The sequence below is a fragment of the Muscardinus avellanarius genome, assembly GCF_963383645.1.
Source record: "Muscardinus avellanarius genome assembly, chromosome: 19".
Classification (NCBI taxonomy): Eukaryota; Metazoa; Chordata; class Mammalia; order Rodentia; family Gliridae; genus Muscardinus; species Muscardinus avellanarius.
Window position 1 is genome coordinate 8,464,071 of NC_137805.1, and position 22,811 is coordinate 8,486,881.

A 22,811-nucleotide genomic window follows, 5' to 3' on the forward strand; every position below is an offset into this window, starting at 1 on the left:
GGGAAGTTGATGAGGCTGGCCAAGAACCTGCGATCCTCCTGATTCAGCCTTCCAAGTACTGGGATGCCAGGTGTGTGCCACCACACCCAGCTCCTGTTTTGCTTTAGTGTTCCCACACTCAGTGGTGTGTTAGTAAATGTTTAACAACCTACTCTGGGTGGTACGGAGGGACCTCACATCTTAACGCTGGCTGATTTTCAAGTTATAAACTTCATAAGCAATATCAGGCTACTAATGTGATTTCACCATGTGTGGAGCTGAGGCAAGGGGCACACAGCTGGCTGCCACTCTCCTTATATCAGGCTCCATCTTACTGCTTCCCAATGTCCTCCCTTCCAGGCACATTTATGATGTTGAAGAAGCTAATACTTGAGCTAGCCATGGTGGACACTGAGAGAGAGGAAGGACACACTGTTTAGCACAGGCCTGGCACATGGGCAGGAAGACAGATCTATGATGTTCAGTAGATGAGAAAATATTCATGTTTGACCCTCCTCTTTTCTATGCTAATGTACTGGCCATCTGGATGGGGTGCTCTAAAACACTGAATTCTTTGTTTCTCTAGAACCCAGCATAGCATGAGTTTGCCACAATGCAGACGGCCACAAATGATATCCATACCTCAGATTTTTAGTTAGATGGCTTAGCAACACCCTTCTTTCCAACTAAGGCTTCTGCAAGAGCCAAAGGCATGCATGCACACAGCCCTTCCATGCCTTAGAAAGCTACTGTGTACATTTGCTACTGTAGAAAAATAGAGAAAGGAGTCTGCAGTACAAAGAAGACAGAAAATAAAAGCTACAAAGGAGCTGCAGGGACAGCATAACCTTTGAAGCCAAACTTCTGCAAAGAATCCTGTTATTTATACATCAAGAGCAACAAACATTCATATTTGCCTTTTTTCTTATCAACGTCAACGTCTGGTTGTTTTTGTCACCATGGGGCTCGGAGTCTAAAATAGCGTGATGATGGATTCCACGCTCTAAGATAGTAACGAGTAGGTGCATTCTATCTAGGGAACCGATTCTATTATTACCAGCTGGGTGTTTGAAGACTAGAGGAAAGGAATTCAAGTAAAAGTTTAAAAATAGACCAGCATGAAGGAGGTCAGTAAAACCGTGGATCAAAATGCTCTAGCGAGACCCTGCATGGAGAAAGTTTACCTCCTTAGTGTATTCATTAATTTACATAGTTCTTGATGTCAAGCCATTTTATCAGGGAGAAAATGATGAGCCTCCGGCCTGAGGATTCAAATCTGAGTTGAAGTACAACAAATCCTCATAGCTCAGAATCTCTGAGCTCTGGTGTTTCTTTTAAGAAGTCAGAATAATCAAAATAGAACTATAAAATGATCTTGAAGACCAGGTTGAGTGGAATGCTATAAAATGTCTGTGAAAATAGACTTACATTACATTTTATGGCATTTAATTTATACCTTCTTTTATAGTCATGTAGTTTATTTTCAACCTATATTTGATAAGACAGAATAAGTCCAAAAGGTCATAAGGATGTTATTACACTTAACCTTTAAGAAGTCGTTAGGTTTATGAAAAGTTGAAATAAAAATCCTTGACATGTTAAAAGATATGTAATAAATCTGGTAGTTATTTTTTTCTTATTCATATTGTCTTAATTTGGAGTATCCTAGAAGCAGGCCTTGAGAAATGATTCTGATGTAAATAGAGTTTCCAAAGTAAGGAATCCTGGGAAAACCCAGTAGAGTAGAAGTGAGGCAAGGAATGGGAAGAATACCCATTATATTTTTACGCGAGTCATCAGTGTGGGCAACTGGTATTGAATCATGCTGGGAAACTCTTGGAGACATTGTAGAATGTGCCTCTGGATTACCAAATGGAGGGTAGGACAGCTGACTGTGTTTCCAATAGCTTTCCGTCCACCACTGGCTAAAGGCTGCTTCCAGAGTCATTAACTACTTGAGGCTGTTGCTGGCCCCTTGCAAGGGCTAACTGTTCCTACAGTCCCATCAAATTCCTCTGGGTAAAACATTACAAGATGGCCACAGTAAGAAAATTTCACTATGTAGAGGCAGGTATATTCCTCAGTTTATTTGTATCCAAAATAGTCTAAAGTGAGCCACGAACAGAAGCTACATATTTACCTTTAAGTTTTCCAGGAGGCAAAAGAAGAAGTAAAAAAGATACAGGTAAAATTAATTTTAAGAATATGCTTTCTAACTTTTGTACACTTAAACATTATTTCAGTATATAGATGATCTGAAAGTTATTAAAGAATCATTTTTACTTTTTTGCTCCAAGTCTTCAAAACTTGGCATATATTTTATAACACATCACACATTTCAATTCAAACTATCACTTTTCAAGTGCACAGTGAGGATGTGAGCTGGTGGCCCACTGAGCTGGACAGGACAGACATACAGGGAGCTACCTGAGTTTGGCTTACTGTTTCCTGGAATTCGGGGGCATGTCTCTTACTCTGAGTGGCCCCAAAAGTCAACTCTACCAAGTTTATCAGATAACCAAATGTGTAGAGTCAAATTTTGGTCCAATGGATGGTTTACTGTGTCAAAGAGGTTATGCTTCTCTGGTTTCTTAAGATACAAACCCCAGAAAATGCTCTGTGGTGCTTATTTTATGCTATTATTTTGACTGATAAATGGAATTGTTGCTGTTAGTGTGAATATGAGTTTGGGGTTTAATTTGTGTAAATTAGGTCCTCTTTCCTTTTCTCCTTCCATTCATCAAGTTTTTGGTGAATTCTTTCTGTGGAACTGGCCCTGCCACAGGCCTTGTGGCCCCTAGTAAAAGATATAAGACCTGTCTTCATGCTTATATTTCAATGGGGGAAAGCAGATATATTTCAGTTGTTCAGACAAAGATTAAGTAGTAATGCCATATAAATCTATACATGTAACAAATAGGTTCTTATTTTATTATTATTATTATTATTATTATTATTATTATTATTATTATTATTATTATTTGCAGTACCGGGGATGGAGCATTCTACCTTTGAGCTACACCCCAGCCCGATTTTTTCTTCTTTATTTTGAAACGGTCTCACTAAGTTGCAGAAGGCCTCACTATGTAGTTGAGGCTGGCTGAAAACCAAAATGCCCCTGTCTCAGCTTCCCAAGTACTGGGAATATAAGCATGTGCCACCATGCCTGACTCACAAATAGGTTCTTAGAAAGTGGTTTTTGCACAAAATCGCTAGGCTTTATCTTAATTTAGTCAAATATCATATGTAAAAATAAATAACTTAGATGATGTTCATTGGATTTAGAAGGTTACTTTTTGGGACTTTCAATGTCAAGATTCCTTTAATTAGGGAGGGCCTTGATTCAGATTCAGATTCTTTCTTTGAAGTAATTTACAGTGGACTTTTTAGGAGCTTAACCATCCTGTAAAATTAGTTGGACAAAATCTGATTAGCAGTGTTGTTTATGCTGCCTATTTTGTATCCCTGGATGCTTAATTTATGGGCAATTGCAACATCTTCCCTACAGGCTGTTAAGATGCATGGTTAAATCATTGTGCCATCTTTCTGGTGTAAACTTTATAGACCTTTGAAAAGTAGCCGCCAGCAGGGCAGGTCAAAGACACTGCATCACCATATCTCCAGTTGAACCCTGTGAAGTATTTATTTAAATTGCTAATGTGACCAAAGCTGTGATCTCTCAATTAATTAAGGCCATTTTATTCATTGGGAAAAATGTGAAAGCATTTAATAATTTAAAGACTTGATGTTTTCAAAGCCTAATTGACTTCGGAGTCTTCAGACATTAAAAGTGTTAACTTGAAGCAATGGCGCTTTTACTACAGTTTATCACATATGCAGGATATTACTTGGAGTTATGTATTATGCTGGAAAAATTCTTCCAGGAGGATTTAACTGGCTATTAAATAAGTATGATAAGAGGGATGTTTTATGACATACTAATTGATGTATTTAATGATTGTATTTCATGTGGCTATTGGAATCACACTACTGTAATTGTAAAAGAAAAATTACATGTACTTTGTAAACACCCTTGTTAACACATCAGATCAGGTCAGTTGATGCAATGCTTAATATACTATATTTTCCCAGATTTAGTTTTTTGGTATATATTGCTTCAGGAGACTTTTAAAGCCATTTTCCAATAGGCAAAGGTGGCTGAGATTTTCTGTGTCATATTATCTAACTTTCCAGTAGCTGCTAACAAAATGGAAACTGGAATTGACTATCTTAAGCAAAAAGGAACTTTCTGGGAAGATGTAGGAATAAGAGAAATGATAGAGGAGTCTTGAATTGTTTGCAAACAGGCAGGAGCAGGTACTCTAAGAGATTTTACATTGGGGCCATTGGAAGCACAACCTGAGATGAGGATTTTTGTGCAAGAGAACAGTTGAGGTAATGATCTCTTGAGAAATCTGTAAAGGACTGAGGGAGACAGAACTGGCAGGAGAAAAAGTCAAACAAAAAATAAGGGTTCGGGTAAGGTAAGGTCGAGCCTACGCCTGATTCCACGGGGACCTCTGGAGCTTAAATAACATCAGAGGATTGTTCCACCTTGGGGCACAGGGCCAGCCTTTCTGTGCAATTTTACCAGTCATTATTAGCTACAGACTCTGGGGATGGGGTGAGGGCAAGGACCAGATTTGTAGCATCAAATGCACACAATAAGGTGGGGAGCCACTCTGAGCTAGGTCCTGCAAATCACTGAATCTATGAACCTCCTGGAGAGGGGCTTCTTGTCTGATGAGAGCAGTTCTTTGACAAATGGGGTCACTGTGAGTTGTGAGCAAGCTGCCCCTCTCAGCAGCTGATGATGGTTTTATTGGCTCACTGAAGGAAATCTAAGAAATCCCTAAAAAAGGGCTGAGTTGGCATCAGATTGGGCCAGTTGATGCAATGCTTAAGATCATATATTTTCCCAAATTTTGTTTTAAAATAATATTAAATAATATTTCCCGCATTTAGTTGGCAACTATTTATTTGCCTGCAGCAGGAGCAGGGACGTCAACAGAGGCTCTCATTGCCGTTGCCTCCTCTCCGTCAGTCTGTCCACTGCCCCAGAATCACTCACTCAAAACCCAGAGCCCTGAAGTAAAGGAAAACTCCACCCTGCTGAAAGTGGGTGCCCACCCTCTGGTTGTACCAGGGAAGTCTGAGGACAGATCTGGTCCATTGTGCTTCCATAGGAGAAGGAAGCACTCCCTCCCACACAAATACACAAAACCTGGTGATGCCAAACAGGATACCAGGGAGCTCTCATGATGGTGACCACCCGCAAAGTATCAGTGGTAAATGTTCAATCCATACGGAGTAGAAGTTGGCAGGATTGTAACAGAAGGAATTCACATTTAATGAGTGTTTTTAAAATTTAAATGTCAATATTTATTTGCTAGCAACTGTTTTAGCTACTTAATATACCATAGCAGAAATTGCTGGTTGCTTCCCCACCTGCCTGTAGAATCTGGCTAATATTAAAGAAGCTGAAAATGTCAGACATTGGCTTTTCCAATACCCTTTGCATGTAGGATATAGAAATATTATCCAACTTTGATCATGGGTCCAATAGGAAGTCCTATGATGGGGAGTAAGCATTCCCCTCAGCTGGAAGTTTTTTGGGGGAATATTTGCCTCCCTTATAAAAAGGAAACAGTCGTGAATCAAGTGATACCTCAACATCTGTTCTTCCTGTTTTAAGTGATGTCAGGTTTGAACATGCTTGGAGTTATGGCAGCTCTCTTATGATAATGAGAAGGAAGCCAAAGGCATCACAGAAAAGCTGACTCTTAGTCCACACAGTGTACCGTTAAATCAATTAACTCTGAAACCATATATTTTGGGTGTTATTACATGAGATCTTTATTATTATTTTTTGCAGTATTGGGAATTGAACCCAGAGACATTCTACTTCCAAGATACACCTCCAGCCTGATTTCTTATTCTTTATTTTGAAACAAGGTCTCAATAAATTGTGGAGGGCATTACTAACTAGTGAAAGCTGGCCGTGAACTTTTGATCCTCCTATCTCAGCCTCCCATTACTGGCATTACAAGCGTATGCCACCATGCCCGACTTTACATGAGATCTTAAAATCTTGTTTACTTATATTTGTGGAGGTTCAAATATTTGATATACTTATTTTATGCCCTTGACTTTTCTTAATTTACATGTCTTAAGAGAGATATATTCTCATTTTGACTTGACATATAGGGAAATTGAGGCAAAAATCACCAAATAATTTGAAGTATGACACAAGATCAAACATTTGTCAGTCTTACTGCAATGTCACCAGACATGACTTTCTTAGATATTAACACTACCACTTACCAGATTCTGCATGGCACAGTCCTCTGTCCCCTCATTTCCTGTTTTGTCTCCAGTGACATCCACATCCATTACTACAGTGAAAGCTGAGCTACCCAGAAATCAGCCTTATAGAGCTCTCAGATGGAAAGCGAAGATCACATCCCTTTAAGAACAACAACAACAACAAACAAAAAAAACACCTCTGAGAATGGAGAAAGTACCCATGAATGCCACGAAGGTCTCCAGACAGAAGTGTCTCACCTTCTTCCCACTCAGGCTCAGATAAACTGGAACCAGGATGGAAAACGGGTAATTTATGGGGATGAGTTTCAGGTGGTCTTCAGCTTAATACTTCTTAGCATTCATGGAGAAATGGCTAAAATGAAGTACTGACCCATGGTGACAAAGCTCTCATTCTTATGGAAAGCTAAGTGCTCTAAAGAGTAAATTGCTCATTGATGCCAGCAGCCTTGAAAACAGTCTAGTGTCTCAACACTGATTCTGTAACTGCTGCCTTCTCCTCTTTGAATGTGGCTCTTGGCAATGTCAATGGCAGACTTAAATTTTCTAAAGGTAGTCCAGGTTATTTAGGTGGAAACCAAGATAGCAGTTTCCCCTCTGCACACAAACGCAAGTGTGACATTAAAAAAAAATGACTTTAGGGCTGGTGGCATATCTCAGTGGCACTTCCAGTATGCATGAGTTCCTGGGTTCAATCTGCAGCAACACACACACACACACACACACACACACACACACACACACACCACCACCACCACCACCACCACCACCACCACCACCACCACCACCATTACCACCACACCACCACCACCACCACCCCTTTAGATAGCATCAGTGACATGAAAGTTGTTCACATATGATGCAAAGACATTAGAGGAAATATCGTGAAGCTTGTGACTGAAACATGCCTGGCTAGTCTTACAGAGCTAGTCAAGCCTGTCCTATAGAGAAGATATTCACAGGGTGATATGATTATCATATGCCCAGTCTCCAACCAGCTGGGAAAGTTGATAAAATATTTAACTTCTCTCAGTCTGTTTTTATTCATTGACTTGAATCTATGATGGCATTAAATTAAGGCAGACTCAGTTTAAACTGAGACTTTAAAGTTTAACTTTGGAGTTTTCTTTACTGATTTTACATTGTCTTGCATATAGATTTATTTACTTATTTGTATATATTTATGTATTTATCTATTTGTGGTGCTGGGGATTGAACCTTCTGAGCCACATCCCAGCCCTATTTTATTTTTTATTTTGAAACAAGGTCTCGATAAGTTCCCATGCATGGGCCTCAAACCCATAATCCTCCTGTCTCAGCTCCCAAATACTGGGATTACAGTTGTGTACTCTATGCCCCGCTCCCATATACATTTTTTGATAGAAGGAAAAGGTAAAAAATAATATATGTATCTATTTTCTCAGTACTGGGCTAAGAAGAACATGGTGGAGAAAATCTAAAACACACAGGGTCCTTTCTTTGTACATTATGAAATGTCAGAATTAAGATGTTCATCAGTTAAAAAAAAGGAAAAAAGAACTTCTCTGGGAAATTCAATAGTATGCATACTCCTGCGTTCTTACTTGGAAGTTTTTATTAGGTAATATGAAATTTAAAGAATGGAGTTTTATCATACAGTTTATCGTATACCATAGATCTTATAATAGATTCATTTTAAAGTGATACATTATGGTATATGTTCAAATAATATGGCCTTTCTCCGATAATAATATCACTTTCCCCAGGGCTGTCTGCAGAATTAAAAAATGCAAAATCCAGGAAAGGTATTACAGTTTTATAAATTAAATAATATAAATGAATTTGATTCTTTGCTTTCTCATATGCACATTATGCTATGTGTGGCACAGTATCTAAAATTTAGCAATTTAAAACAACAGGTATGTATTTAGCTCATTGGTCCTCAGGTTGTCTGGGGCGTTATGTGGCTCAAAGCTGAGCTTGCTTGTTGGTTTGCTCTGAGCTGGTTGGCTCTGGCCTGCATGGCATGTCTGGTCTCAGATGCCTTCTACTGGGATGCTCAGGATGGCAGGAGATGCCTTCTTTGTAGTCCCATATTCAGAAGACTAATCTGAGCTTGTTCTCCTTGTAGTGGCAGGGTTCCAAGTGAGAGTGGAAACCACAAGTCTTACTGAAACCAAGCCCCAGAACAGATACCTGTGGCTTCTAACTTCATTCATTTGGCCAAAGCAGGTCATATGTCCAAGCCTAGAATCAAGAAGGAGGAGGGAAGAAGGAGGATCGCTTCCAGATGGGAGGAATGACAGTCAGACCACAAAGGACTTGGGTGATATGGAGAAAGATGGAAATTGAGGTCATTTTTGCCCTCAGCCACACAACAACTCGCCATAGTGAACCAATCAATGCCTCTGGTGTATTCTATCACTACACTTTTCGAAAATTTACCTACCTCTCACCACTTCTAATCCAAGGCACCATTATCTCTGACCTTGATCATAGTAACTTCCTAACTTGAGGGTCCTCTTCCACTCTGGGCCATCCCTGATCTGTTCCTCACAGAGAGGCATGGGGAATCACTTGAAACTGTAAATAAACTCCTTTAGCTTGCTCTTAGAATAAATCTATATTCATTTTACCCCATAGTTATTAACTTTGGCTCAACTCCAGCCTTACCAGCATCCTTTGAAGTCTTGGAATATATCCAGCCCATGGTGTTCCAGGGACTTTTAATTGCTGGGCCCTCTTCCTCTCTCTCCTTTTGAATATGATTTCTTTCTTCTAATGCATCCAGATCCTTCCTTAGCCTCTATGTTAAATAGGACACCCCTCCCCCGATGACTTTGCATCCTTTACTTTGTGTACTTCCTGCGCAATACTGTTCAGTGTACTAATTTACATGTTTATTGCCTATCTTCTTTATGTGCTTCATAAAGTCAAAGATGGTGTGATTGTGGACATTATTGCCCAGAGTAGTCACTTAATAAATGTTTGTTGATGTCTTAGAAGGCAGAGTCCCTAATGAAATTTTTTACTAAAAACAAAAGAATCTTTGAAACCTTTCCATTTAAAATGAGTTTTTCCCCCCCCATATTTTCAAGGCAATAAACGCAGTTACACCTCATACGTTTTGATCAGGACAAATTATCTTTGCTATGGAAATAGAATTGGAATGGTCTAAGGAATTAAAATTGGATGCATGCGATGCTCTATATCTATAGTGATGGCAGTTACAAAAAAGATAGGACATTGCTTCATTGACACAATGAAAGTAAACATTTTCAGAAAGGGGTCTTTGCCAGACAAACCCCTCCGTGTTTAGAGCCTTATTTTCCAAATGGAAAAGAGAGATCACTAAAATTGAATTTTATTCATGCTTCAGCGAGAAATGAAATCCTTCCATCATGGAAAATGGGTATCAGGTGCTTTTGATTTCCTTTTATCAGCTGTTAATCGGAAGCGATGAGGAGAGCAGAACAAGCTAATGAAGAAACCAGCCATTGTGCAGGCCGCTGTATTGCAGAAAGCTCCATGACTTAATTAGGCAATGGCCTTGGGAAATACTTTGTGAGATTGAGAAACGGAGGGAGAAGACGAATATTGCAGAGCTTCTCCCTAGGTGGATAACATCAAAATGTGTTTATGCCGAAATGTTTTGAGTCATAGAGCTACATTTTGAACGGGAGACAGCTGGTGTTTTGAGGATGCTAGAGGACCTTTCAACTTACAGGGACACTATACTTTAGTAATAATTCACAGCTCTAGGTTAGTAATTACTCATATATCTCTTACCATGAATAGTCTGGTGTTGCAATGTACATTTGTAATTTTGGGGGCTGACAAATATGTGAACTCCCTCTTACAGCTGGCAGGAACTCCTGGCTTTTAGAGCCCATAGAAATCAAAAGAGCCAAACTCAGTTTTTCAGCCTCCTTTGCAGCTAGTGCCCAAGCAAAAGGTCTGGGTTTAATCAGATAAACTTACCTTAGAGTATAATATAAAAAAGTGGAGTGAGAAAGAATCCATTTTATTGGTAGAGATGGTATAAGCTGGGGGCATGGGATGAGTAGGTACTGTGACCAGTGCTGATGATGGTAGCAGTATACGCGGTGTTGGTCCATGACACACATGTGTGTCCTCACTGGACAGACAGCAGTGAGATTCTAGTAACAGTCCATCTGCTGTTTACCCTCCTCTCATTCTCTGCTTCTTGAGGCTTTCTAACAATTCTGTGAGCTATCTATTATCCTTTCAATAAATTTCTTTAATCTTAATTAAAAAAAAAAAAGAAAGCAAGATCACCAGTAAAATAGTAAAAGGGGGCTATGGGAAGACTTGGAAAACCAACACAAGGTTTCCCAAGAGAGAAAACTACTCTGCACCCCCGTTGGGGGTGGGGAAAGAACTGATGAAGGAAACAGCCCGGATAATGCCTTGTCCAGAGAGGGAGTGTACAAAGTGAAATCCAGAAAGAAGCACACCAAGTGCTGTTTGCATGTATGTCAATATTCTTTGGAACTCCAATATGATGTATAATTAAAATGCACCATTAAAAGTACTGAAATAAAACAAGGTCACTCTCACTTTTTTTTTTGCTTACATATAACAACCATGACTAATTAATTCACTTCAATAGAAAATGATGACCACAAACCCAGAGGCATTCTACCTCTGAGCTACACCCTCAGCCCTATTATTTATACATTATTTTAAAACAGGGTCTCACGGAGTTGTAAAGGGTCTAAGTAGCTGAGGCTAGCCACGAACCATGATCCTCCTGTCTCAGCCTCCCAAAAGCTGGGATTACAAGTGGGTGCAACCATGCCCAGATTCCATTTTACTTATTAGTACATTACAGTGAATAAATTACATTTCATCAAATATATCGTACTTAATTATGTTACTGAGTACCATATAAATATTGAGAAGTTTATTTAGGGGGTTTTGAAAGTTTTGTTGTATTGGTTTCCCAAGTCTTTATTTATTATTTTAAAAACATAACCATAATTTTAAAATTAGAACTTCTTTCGTTAATGTTATGTTTTACTTTGTTTGAAAAGATGTCACTTTTGTCCTGGAACAGAGTTTCACTAAATAGAATAGTTTATTTAGCAATATTTCTTTTGAATCTGAACATACTCACTGTTTGTTTTAGGTGTGTCCACCACCACTAAGAGAGGAATTCCCTTTCTGGTAGGAAGGTTGGACAGTAATTGATAAAGCTTAATGTATTTAATGGTTAATGATCTATTTGCTTAACAACTATTTGCTTATTTAAGACATTTTATTGTTAAAATAAAGTAATTACTAATAATGCAGGAGCTACAAAGCATTAGGGAGTTAGAACCAATAATACTTGGGTAATTTCCTTTTATGAACTGGGGCTCTAAAGAACTAATAATGTAGGACAGCGGTACTCAAAGTATGACTCATAGACCCATACATCTGCAGAATGCTATTAGTCAGGCGATAAGAAACTTATGCCAGGGTATAAATCATCTGGCACATTGTTTAGCTCAGCTGATGATTTCTCTGGTATAAGTCTTTCTTAGTAAAAGAAATGATCACTTGTAAAAAAAAAGTTTGAATATTTTCAACTTTAAGTAATAACAGTTGGGTAGATAATAAATATTACAAAAACAGAAAATAAGCAATTACATCAATACCAAAATATGAATGTACCTTAACATTTATTTCAAAATAAACATTTAAATTAGTGCATATTTAAGGGCCCTAATTTTTCATTCTTATTCCCATAAGAAAACCCTGAATGGGTAGTATATGCAAAACAACTTTTTTGATCTTGTCAGATCTACAAAAATGTCTAATATAATCATGATCATCAGGATATTTTTATCCTCATAAGTAGGAAAAAACATAAAAACAACCACATGCATTCAAATATCTGACCAGAAGAGAGATAATCTTTGGGTTAGAATGAAGGCACAAGACAAACTTGTCAGATGCTAAAAAGTGTTCTGGTTTTATTTTATGCTGTCCAATATGAACACCATGAGCCTCTGTGTTTAAACTAACTAAGATAAGTAAGGTTAAAAAGTAAGTTCCTTGGTTACAATGGCCACATTTAAGAGTGCTAACATGATGCTCAAAAATCCCCAGCCCTATTTTTTCTATTTTGAAACAGGGTCTCATAAGGTTGATGAGAGTCTCACTACTTGCTGAGGCTGTCCTTGAACCACTCGATCTTCCTGTCTCAGCCTTCCAAGAATTGGGACTACAGGATGCACCACCATGCCTGGTTCGCCCTTAGCTATTTTTAAAAATTGCTTCTATGTAATACAGATATTTTCTTCATCACTTGTTTTTAATGGTAGGAAAATATTGAGACAGCAAATAGTGAAAAAATAGTATATTTTATTATATTCACAATTTCTCCTTTCTTTTGTCTTTTACATTGAAATTTCCCTCTTTCTTTTCAGATTTTGAGGATTTCAGCAAAAGTAACTTATTATTCTGTCATTCATTTAAGGTCTTACTACACACACACATACAAAATAGTCCAAAAAAAGTAGAAGTAGTAAAATAAAACTTTTTGTAAATAGCTTTTTGAAACTGATGGGAAATACTGTGTTTGGAAATAGCATTGTTAGACCACCTCTGTGGACAGTATATTGTCTGTATCTGTTCATTGGGTTAGGGGAGGTGGGTGGAAAGAAATTATAAAAGAGGTTAGTATGTGATAGAAATTTTCAGCTTAATCCTTGCCCTGTATGTTATATGCATTTAATTTAACTTTGTTATACTGTATATATTATGGATATATTGGACAAATGGGTCCTGATTATATAATATCTAGTTTCTAGATATTAAAGAGGTTGCCAATATATGACAAAAACAGTAAACTAACATATTTTGTACAGTTTGCATTAAAAAAATCACAAAAAGACTGCCTTCTGAAAAAGACTTTGGAAGCAAAATTAGAACATCACATCTAAGTGACATATGTGCATATATCAAATGTGATACAGGAGAGAAAGAACTAGAAGAAATGAAGGATTCTAGGCCAGAATGCCCCTACTTAGAAGACACTTTCAGATATAACCATTGTTGACATGTGTGTAGTTTATCCAACACTACTATGTATAGAGTGGACAAACTTAAGTCCTTATTTGAAACAGCCGGTCTTTCTAGATGTTTAGAAGTGCTCAAATTATATTAAAAGTAAAGGTAGTAGATACGTTTTGTAGATATTCTTTGTTAAAATTCATAATGAAATTAATTGTCTTTGGAAATAGAATGATGAAATGACTTCCCTGAGCAGAACACATTATTGTGTTTGTGCTGGCCCCAGAAAGGAGGGAAGGAATTCAAAGGGCATGATACCAAAGTGTTTTGGTGAAGCAAGATTGCCCATTGTTGGCCCTTGTGTTTGTGTTTTGTTTTACTCTGCTGTGTATGTAGTGTGGACACAGAGGACTAATGCGTCTAGACTTTCTAGGTACTAAAGAGGTTGCCAGTGTATGACAAAAGTAGCAAATTAATACATTGAGTACACTCTGTGTTAAAATTTATAGAAAAGATTAAACTTCAAACCACTTAGGAAGTGATATTATTACAGTCCTAAGCATTGCAGATGCCTATATCTGACCCTTGGGTTGATAAGACAGGAAGGGTTCTAGGCCAGGATGACCTTTATAGATGATACTTTCAAATGATTGCTTTTTTAAAGTATGTATGTGTGCTACATACATACTACATTATGCATAGTGGGAAATAAAATCCTCGTTGGAAACATCTAGGCTTTCTGGATGTTTTAAAAGTGCATGGCACATGGTAAAAGTAGAGGGATAAAGTTATGCTTTTCTAGTGTTATGTTACTTCAAGCCAGGCGTGGTGGCACACGCCTGTAATCCCCGCGCTTCGGAGGCAGAGGCAGGAGGATCGAAGCCAGCCGTGCTGGCTTAAGAGACCCTGTTTCCAAAATTATATAAAATAGGTCTGGGAGTGTAGCCTGGAGGTAGAAGGGCTTCCAGGAACCCCAGTTCCACCAAAAAAAAAATGTTACTTCATAGGAATGGTTGCATTTGGAGAATGAAATTATTAAACTTGATATCTTAGAAAGTATACTGTTTGACTTAGGGTGATATGTGGGGTGAGGAGTACACTAAGAGCAGCTTTCTGTGCCCCTAAGACTAGATCATAATGTCTAGCTATTGCTGTATATCCACATTTTAGTTGCTATTTCTGGGTATTAAAGGATAAATTCTAATGTCCAAAGTATGTTGGAAGTAGGAAAATAATCCCTATATAATTGTCCTTTTTTTTAGTTTTTAGGAAGAGCTCGCTTCTGGAATGACCTTTGTTAATCTGTGTCTTGGAGCTAGGAGAGGGCCTGTACTTAATGCATGACACTAGTTTCTGGAATGGGGAAGAGCTCTTTCTTAGTATCTCTATACCTGGAAGACAGATTTAGATTCTTACCAAGATAATAATGACCATCAGGATATTTTTATCCTCATAAGTGGGAAATTACATAAAAACAACTACATGCATTCAAATATATGACCAGAAGAGAGATAATCTTTGGGTTAGAAATGAGAGCACAAGACAAACTTGTTTCTGTGTGAAGTTTTGGTAAATACTTGTGTTTATTGTGGACAAAAGTTTCTATTTAAGTCCTAACGCCTTAGCTTAAATATGTCCTGAGGTGACAGTGTATAGTAAAACGTAGAGCTAGTGAATTAACCAACTTGTAAATACCTTTTCGTTATAATTGTTAAGAAAGGTGTATCTTGGGCATGGGATTGTTACACCTCTGGGCAATTTGTACCAGGGGCAGAAGAAAGTGTACAGAGATGGGAGCAAGTGTTTCTCAAGTTTACAGTTTGATTTTGATGTGAGCCTTGGTTTGTGCACACCTTCTATACTGCCCCAAAGTAATATCTTAATTCACTGTCAACATGCTTAAAGGCTGATGTTTTTGTGGTAGAAATCTGATAACTCTCTTCGAAACATGCTTGGCATACTCTTGCTTTATGTCTCATTTTTAATCGAGCATTAAGAGAATGCAGTATTTTAATTGTAACTCTTTCAATATGTCTATTTAAAGGCCTGTTGCTTTTTCTGTCCTCAGTGAAACTTTTGTCCCAAAAGAAGGTAGGATTACAGTTTCTTCTAACAGATTGAGTTGGTGCACTATATCATTAGTTATCAAGAAATACTTTTGTAGCTTTGGGATTTTGAATCGAATATTCCTGTGTGGAAAAGCAGACAACATGCTACAATCTTGATCACACAAATGGTATGTTGTGTACGTTACACAGGAGTAGCAAGTCCACAGCCAACTAAGCTGCTTGTGGCTGGATGACTCTGTTTTTTGCTTCTTGTGTTTTTGTTTCCGGTAGTGCATATAGTAACTTTAAAAAATAAAGGTTATTTTTCAAACCTGAGAAAACACGCTCCATATGTTGAATGTTTAAATTACTTTTTGATGTATTGTCACTCAGTGTAAAAAATAATGTACAAAATGTTATGTGTAAGCTGGGCATGGTGGAGTGCCTTGTAATGCCAGTACTTGGGAGGCTGAGATAGAAAGATCATGAGTTTGAGGACAGCCTCAGCAAGTAGTGAGACTCTCATCAACCTAGAGAGACCTTGTTTCAATATAAAAATAAAATAAGACAGGGAGTGTAGCTCTGTGGTAAAATGCTCCTGAGTTCAATCCCCAGCACCATACCTACACACACAAAGGATAATTGCACCATTTTAAGCCTATGATTAAAGCATGATAATCTAACAAGAAATACTTATTACTAATAGCTTTCAATTAATGCTGAAACTAAAAAGAAAAAAAGAATGAATAAGCCCAAATGTCAGATAATTAATATTACTTATGATTAGCTATGTAATCTATGTGCTACTTACTTTTGACTAGAGATGATTTCATTTCAAGTAATGTGGTGAGAGCATGCTCTAAAATTTTGACTTGGAAAGACCAAAGAGCCTATCTACTGTCCTCTCCTACCCTACCCTTCACTTGTTAAAACCTTTTCAGCATCTCAGACCATAGAAAAACAAAATCATTCACCCCCAAGAGGCCTCTCAGCATGGTGAAATGATCTGATTGTGCTCAAATCAGCGAAGGAGCCAAATCCCAGAAATTCAAGACTTGAAACTGAGAATAACACAGAAACAAAGAGCTCAGCCTAAGGGTAGTGAGTGTGGCAACCATTGTACCACAGACAAAATTAAATAGGTCAGTGTCCCAGTATTTGTGACCTTGAGTTGCTGTGAGACATCACTCAGGATGGTAGTCTCAGGTGTGAAGTTCTACTGTGATGGAACCACCTAGCAGGGAGAGGCCCCAACATGCTTTGCCACCCTTCTATCTAATCTATGACCCTTCTATCTATCTATTTGGTCACCCAGTGTTTTTCTTTTTTAATTCATTCTCCTCATTTATTACTACTTTAATTTAATTCAACTACTCATTAAATATATGTAACATGTTGACGAAGAACTGTATATTGGGGATGTTTATGTAATCAGAAAAGTTTTTGCTTTTAATGAGCTTAAATAATCTAGCTCTTACATCAGAGCCAGTTTTGCTGCTAAGTTTGCTCTTATGCACACATTATTTGTTCTAGAATAAGCCATATAACATTCTTATGTTCTTGTTTGCATTTAATGAACTAAGGTTTTAGGGCCTCTTAGGCTTTGGATTATTTTTCTATGACTGTTGTAACCAATTACTACAACCTTGGTGGCTTAAAAGTATAAAAGTATATTCACACGCTTGGATACCAGAAGTCTGAAACTGGTACCAATGGGCTTTACTTAGGGTATCAGCAGGAGCCATTCCTTCTAGAGTATAGAGGGGGAAGATATATTTCTTACCTCTTACAACTTCCAGTGGATGCCAACATTCCTTGGCTTGCATTCACATCATTAGGTCTTCAAGGACAGCATCTTCAAATCACCCTTCATAATGCCTTCTCATCTGTGAGTCCTCCTCTCTGCCCCTCCCAGAACTGAGGATTGAAACCATGGGCATTATAACACTGAGATAAATTCTCAGTGCTATTTTATTTTTTTATTTTGGAATAGTCTTGCTGAATTTCTAAAGTTCTTACTAAGTTGCTGAGGCTGGCTTTGAACCTGCATTCTGTGTCTCAGCCTCCCAATTACTGGGATTACAGGCATGCATCACCTTTCTCTCTTTCTTATAAGGATACATAGAATGGCGTTTAGGGCACACCTATGTAATCCAGGGTGATGTCTCCATCTCAAGCTCCTTAATTTACTCATATTTAATGTCTTTTTCATACATGATAATATTCACAGGATCCTGGAACTAAGACATTAGTATCTTTATGAGGGGTCATTTTTTCAGCTTGTTACAGACTTTGAGGAATTTTGGTACTTTCCTTTAAATTTCACTTACTCTTTAAAAATAGATTTTGTGTCTAGCACATTGTGATTCCACAAGGGATCATGACTCTTATGCAACATCAAGAGTCACTAATAATTAACAAAGAATGCAAGCAACACACACATATGATCTCAGCATCCCAACATGTCTCTGAAGGGGCCTTGAACCTCTGATGCAGTTCTTAAGACTCAGTTTCTCTGCTCTTGGATGTATTTTTGGTTTAGGAGTAACTAAGAAGCACTACCTAAAGGTGCAATATGATAGAAATTAGTTTAGATAAAATGATTTATATTTAGGGATTCTTATTTTGATACTTCATTAATCACAGAGACAGAGAACCTGTGTAACTGAAGTTCATTCGCCTGCAGATTGTATCTGGTAAATCCACAAACAATCAAGGCAGACCAGGAATAACTTGTAAAATCTCAGATAAGAAGTGTTTAGCCTATCTTCCTTAGAATAATTCCCAGCAATGTGGCAGAGAGCTCTGCTTTTATCGAGGCCAGCACTTCACTGGGGGCATCCCAAAGAATAGGGGGCAAATGACAGACCCATCATTAAATATTTTCCCTTCTACATATAAATTATGTTTTAGGCAGATTTGGAAGATGTTAATGGATGACTATACCAGATATCGGTGGCACTTTTGAAGCCTTACTATTTGGAGACCAAGTATGCAAGTAAATCTAGAAGATAACATTAGTTTCTTGGGCCCATCCTAAAATGATTGTGTACATACATGTGTGTGTGTGTGTGTGTGTGTGTGTGTGTGTGTGTGTATTCACATAGGCAGAGTCTAGGGAACACAACAGAAATGAAAGGGGATGATTTTAACACAAAATGTTTTAGGAATAACGTTTGCTGTTTGAACAAAATTTGGTATATTTGCTTATACAGAAGAAGCCTTAGGGGCTTGAGCTAAGAGAATGATCATCAGTGTGTATAATTTATTTATGGGATATTTAGATATCTTCCTTGCACAAAATGAAAACAATTAAAACCTACTCCCATCTGATGAATGAAAAGAGTGACATGGATAGAATACTAGGACTCTTATTTTTATTTATAAGGCATAGCTGCTTTAGTGTCACAGTTAACCTTTATTATGGAGATGATAATAATAAAAGTAAGATGAATCTCTTTTACTTTTTCTTTGGCTTTTGCCTAGAAGAAACAGTGCGCACTTGGCACCTGATATTAGCAGTGCCATCTGTCTGTTGGTCTCCTTGCTGTGAGCAGATCACAGTAGCATGTGGGTGGGTGGGTGAGGGATCCTTGTTAGAATCTTTTCTCAGAAGGTCAACTCTCACGGCGTCTGAATGTCCTTGGGTGGTGAGGGTCGTATGGCATATTCCTGTATTCAGCTCCACCTGCTCTGCATCTTATAAGACCTGCTCATGGTAGGACCACTGCTGGCCCCCAACCTCCTTTTACATCTTTCTTGGTAGGATTTAAAGTAATGACAAAAAGTCAGGATCCCTGAGTTGCTACTGCCAAAATCTGTCTGATATTTTTCAAAGTCTTGCTTTCAGAAAAAGGAAGAAAGATGATTTTATTCTCGGCTGGATCATTGGGATTCTACTTAGTATTGCTTACAGAAGTAGGCATGTCAAAGACTTCATGCAAGGACTCAAGAGAGGCCCCAAAGTCTTAACTAGAGGCCTTATGACTCCCCTACAAAGACCTTTGCCCTCCACAACTATCCTCATGATAGAGTAACGTTTTATAGAGCACATAAAGATTTTAAAGCAATTTTATAAGATGCCATCACATTTTTTCCTCTACGTTACCCTCTGAAATAATCTGAGCAGGTTTTAGTCTTCAATTAATACATGAGAAAATTGGGGCTGAGACGTCAAATGACTTGCCCAAGTCATGACATTATTAGCAGTGTCGACAGAGCTTATGCCTCCAGGAGCTTAAGCCCACAGTCTTCCTGCTAAGCATGACAAACATACTCAGAGTCCTTAGCAACTGTGAGGATGACAGTGGAGTGTGGCTGGCCTGAGTAAGGAAAAGTAGTGGGCTCAAGGGCCATCTAAAGAGGTATGGAGACTTCTTTAAGGTGTTGTGTTTTCACTCTGCATTAGCTTTATAGATCTAGAGTGAAATACTTAGACAAATTAAAAGGAGGAAAGATTTATTTTGAGTTATTGTTTTGGAGGTTTCAGTTCTTGGCTCCTTGGTTCTGTTGCTTTGGGCCTGTAACAAGACAGAACATCATGACAAGCAGTGCATGGTAGAGCAAGTCTGTCTACCTTATGGTGGTCAGAAATCACAGAAAGAGAGAGAAGGGTCCAGGGTTCCAGGACCCTATCCACTCAAGGATACATTCTCAATAAACTAACTTTCGTCCAATAGGCTGTGCCTCCAAAAGGTTCTTCCACCCTCCAGTAGTGCCAGAAACTAGAGACGAAGGCTTAAACACATAGCCTTTGGGGGACACATAAGATCTAAACCATAATACACTCCTTCTTTTTCTTTTTTCCTTCTTCCTTTCTTCCATTCTCTGTCATCAAGACTGGACACTTGGGTCTCATGGAGTCCCAAATTTTGTCACTTCCATTTTTCAACTTTTCAGAAAATTTGAAAGATAGATTATACAAAACCTGTAAACTATGACTGTCCAGCAGAGGATCTTTCAGAAATAAGTTTAATTAGAGGCCAACTGTTGGGGTATGGCTTGTTAGAGTAGTCTGTAATAGATACACCCAAAGTCACAGGGAAATGATTTTGATGGATCAGCAGAAGACATTGTGTTTTTCAATTGCAGAAGGCTAAGCTATGTGGAGGCTAGTTCAATCCTTTCAAGCATGTCAAAGTCTAGGTAATGTATCAGTTATCTACTGCCACGATAATGCTCCATAACAGCCACAAAGTCTCAGTGGCATATTACAATAAATGTTTATTGCTCGTGAATCTTAATCATGAGCTAGGACCAAGCTCTCACCATCTTGGCTTGTCTGGATTCACTCACTCAGTCTGGTCTGGATTCACTCAGTCTGGTCTGGATTCACTCAGTCTGGTCTACTTTGCTGGCTATTGGCTGATCTAGGCTGACCTCACCTAGGGAGATTGGGTGACTCCAGTCTTCCACACTTGTCTCTCATCTTCCAGCAGGATACGCCCAGGCACGCTCTCAAGGCTGGGATAATAGTGCAAGAGCACAAGAAGAAACACACAGTCTCTCAGACACAGGTTTGGAGTAGAAACCTGTCAATCTGTTGGCTGAAGCTGGTCACATAGGGTAGAAAAATGTGCCTTACATTTTTGGGTAGCAACTCCAAAATCACATGGTTTTTGAGGTAGGTGAATGATCAAGGTATTATAAAATCTATCAGAATTGTCTAGCAGGTTGGGGATTAAAAAAAAAAAAAAGAATAGCACCAGGCCTCTGACTCACCCCACACTCTAATGCCTTTCACATAATTTCTAAAGAGTCTCCATTTGTCTTAGATATGCCCCTCCCCTGCCCCAGTAATCCTTTGGTATTTAGAGCCCCCAGGCCCCTACCTAGCTGCTTCTAATTCTTCAGTTCTGCAGAGATCTTGGTCTCTGCCAGCCCTCACCTAATCCCTGCCAAGGTATTAGCACTTAATTGAGGTGTTTGCTGATAACGTCCAATAGTGGCTACAGCATTTTTACCACCAGAGAATACTTTTAATTTCTTTTCCCTACAGATTCCATGTTTGGAAATTGTTTTATACCAGACTTCTTAATAACTATTTTTTCTTTACAATTATAACACATGGAAAGCTGCCAAGCTGAGCTCCTGGTTGGCATGAGATACTGAAGTGTGCAAAGGTAGACCAAAGCAAAGGCTGTCAGTCTTCTGTTAGCTGGGACCTGTTTTCCTGGCAATATTACAAGTTTGCTTATGCCTTTGGACTCTCATGTCTGTCTTCATTGATTCTGGATTGATACATAGTGATTAAATGCACTTCTATCTTGAACATTTTTCTATAACAAGACTCTTCTATGGACAAATCACCCTTCCCTATTGTCAGTCAGTCCATTTCTCTCCAATTGTGCATCAAAAGTTAATCATTTTTCAAAAAACATTTATTGTTCAGTCTCTGTCAGAAATGTTATTAATCTAAATCCTAATGATATGCAGAGGTATGGATTCATGTTAGAATTGATGTCATTTAGTTTTTGGAAAAGATTGCTTCAAATATCAAGAGAGCTCGGCGTGGTAGCATACACCTGTAATCCCAGTATTTGGGAGGACAAGACAGGAGGATTGCAGGTACAAGGCCAACCTCAGCAATTTAGGAAGGTCCTTAGCAATTTAGGGAGACCCATTTTAAAATTAAATATATATAATTATAATTAAATATTAATTGAATAAATTATTAATTATTAAATAAATTATTAAATAAATAAAACCTCTCTCTATATATATACACACATATATATACATATATACATATATATCTCAAAGGTGGAATGTCCCTGGGTTCAACCCTCAGGAACTCCTCAAACACACACACACAAGGACTGGGGATGCAGCTTAAAGGCACAGCACTACAGAGTTCAATTTCTAGTACCAAACTAAACAAACAACAACAACAAAAGAAAGCATAGGATAGATTTAAAAATAACATTTTATCTTGGACAGGTAATACAATTTATCTGTGTCTGAATTTTCAGTTGTTTCAACCCAAACTTACATAAAATATGCAAAGGATGGTGTTATAAATTCTAGGCATTTCAGTTTAGTAATGCATTTCACGAGCATGAATTGTGTCCCGATGCACGCCAGTTTCCTTTTATTTTTATATCACAGGAGAGATTAAATATGGAGATGATTTTACCAGTCTAAAATATTTCATACTTTGTATGATTCTAGCCAAGTGGAGAAGTCAATGAGCACTTAGAAAATGGTTGCAAACTGTGATTTAAATTTTAACAAAAGGAAAGAAAAGAAAGGACATGTGGTGATTAGACTGCAGGAAAGAATGTTCCAAATGGCATGGTGTAATATTTGAGAGACTTTGCATATATTATAAAAGATTACAAATAATGGATAAAGTACCTGAGGCATTTGTGAGATGACAAATAATCCCTGGATGCTCTTTAAACTTAACTCACACTTATTAAATATGGCACAAGAATGGTGCTGTCCAAAAGAACTTTC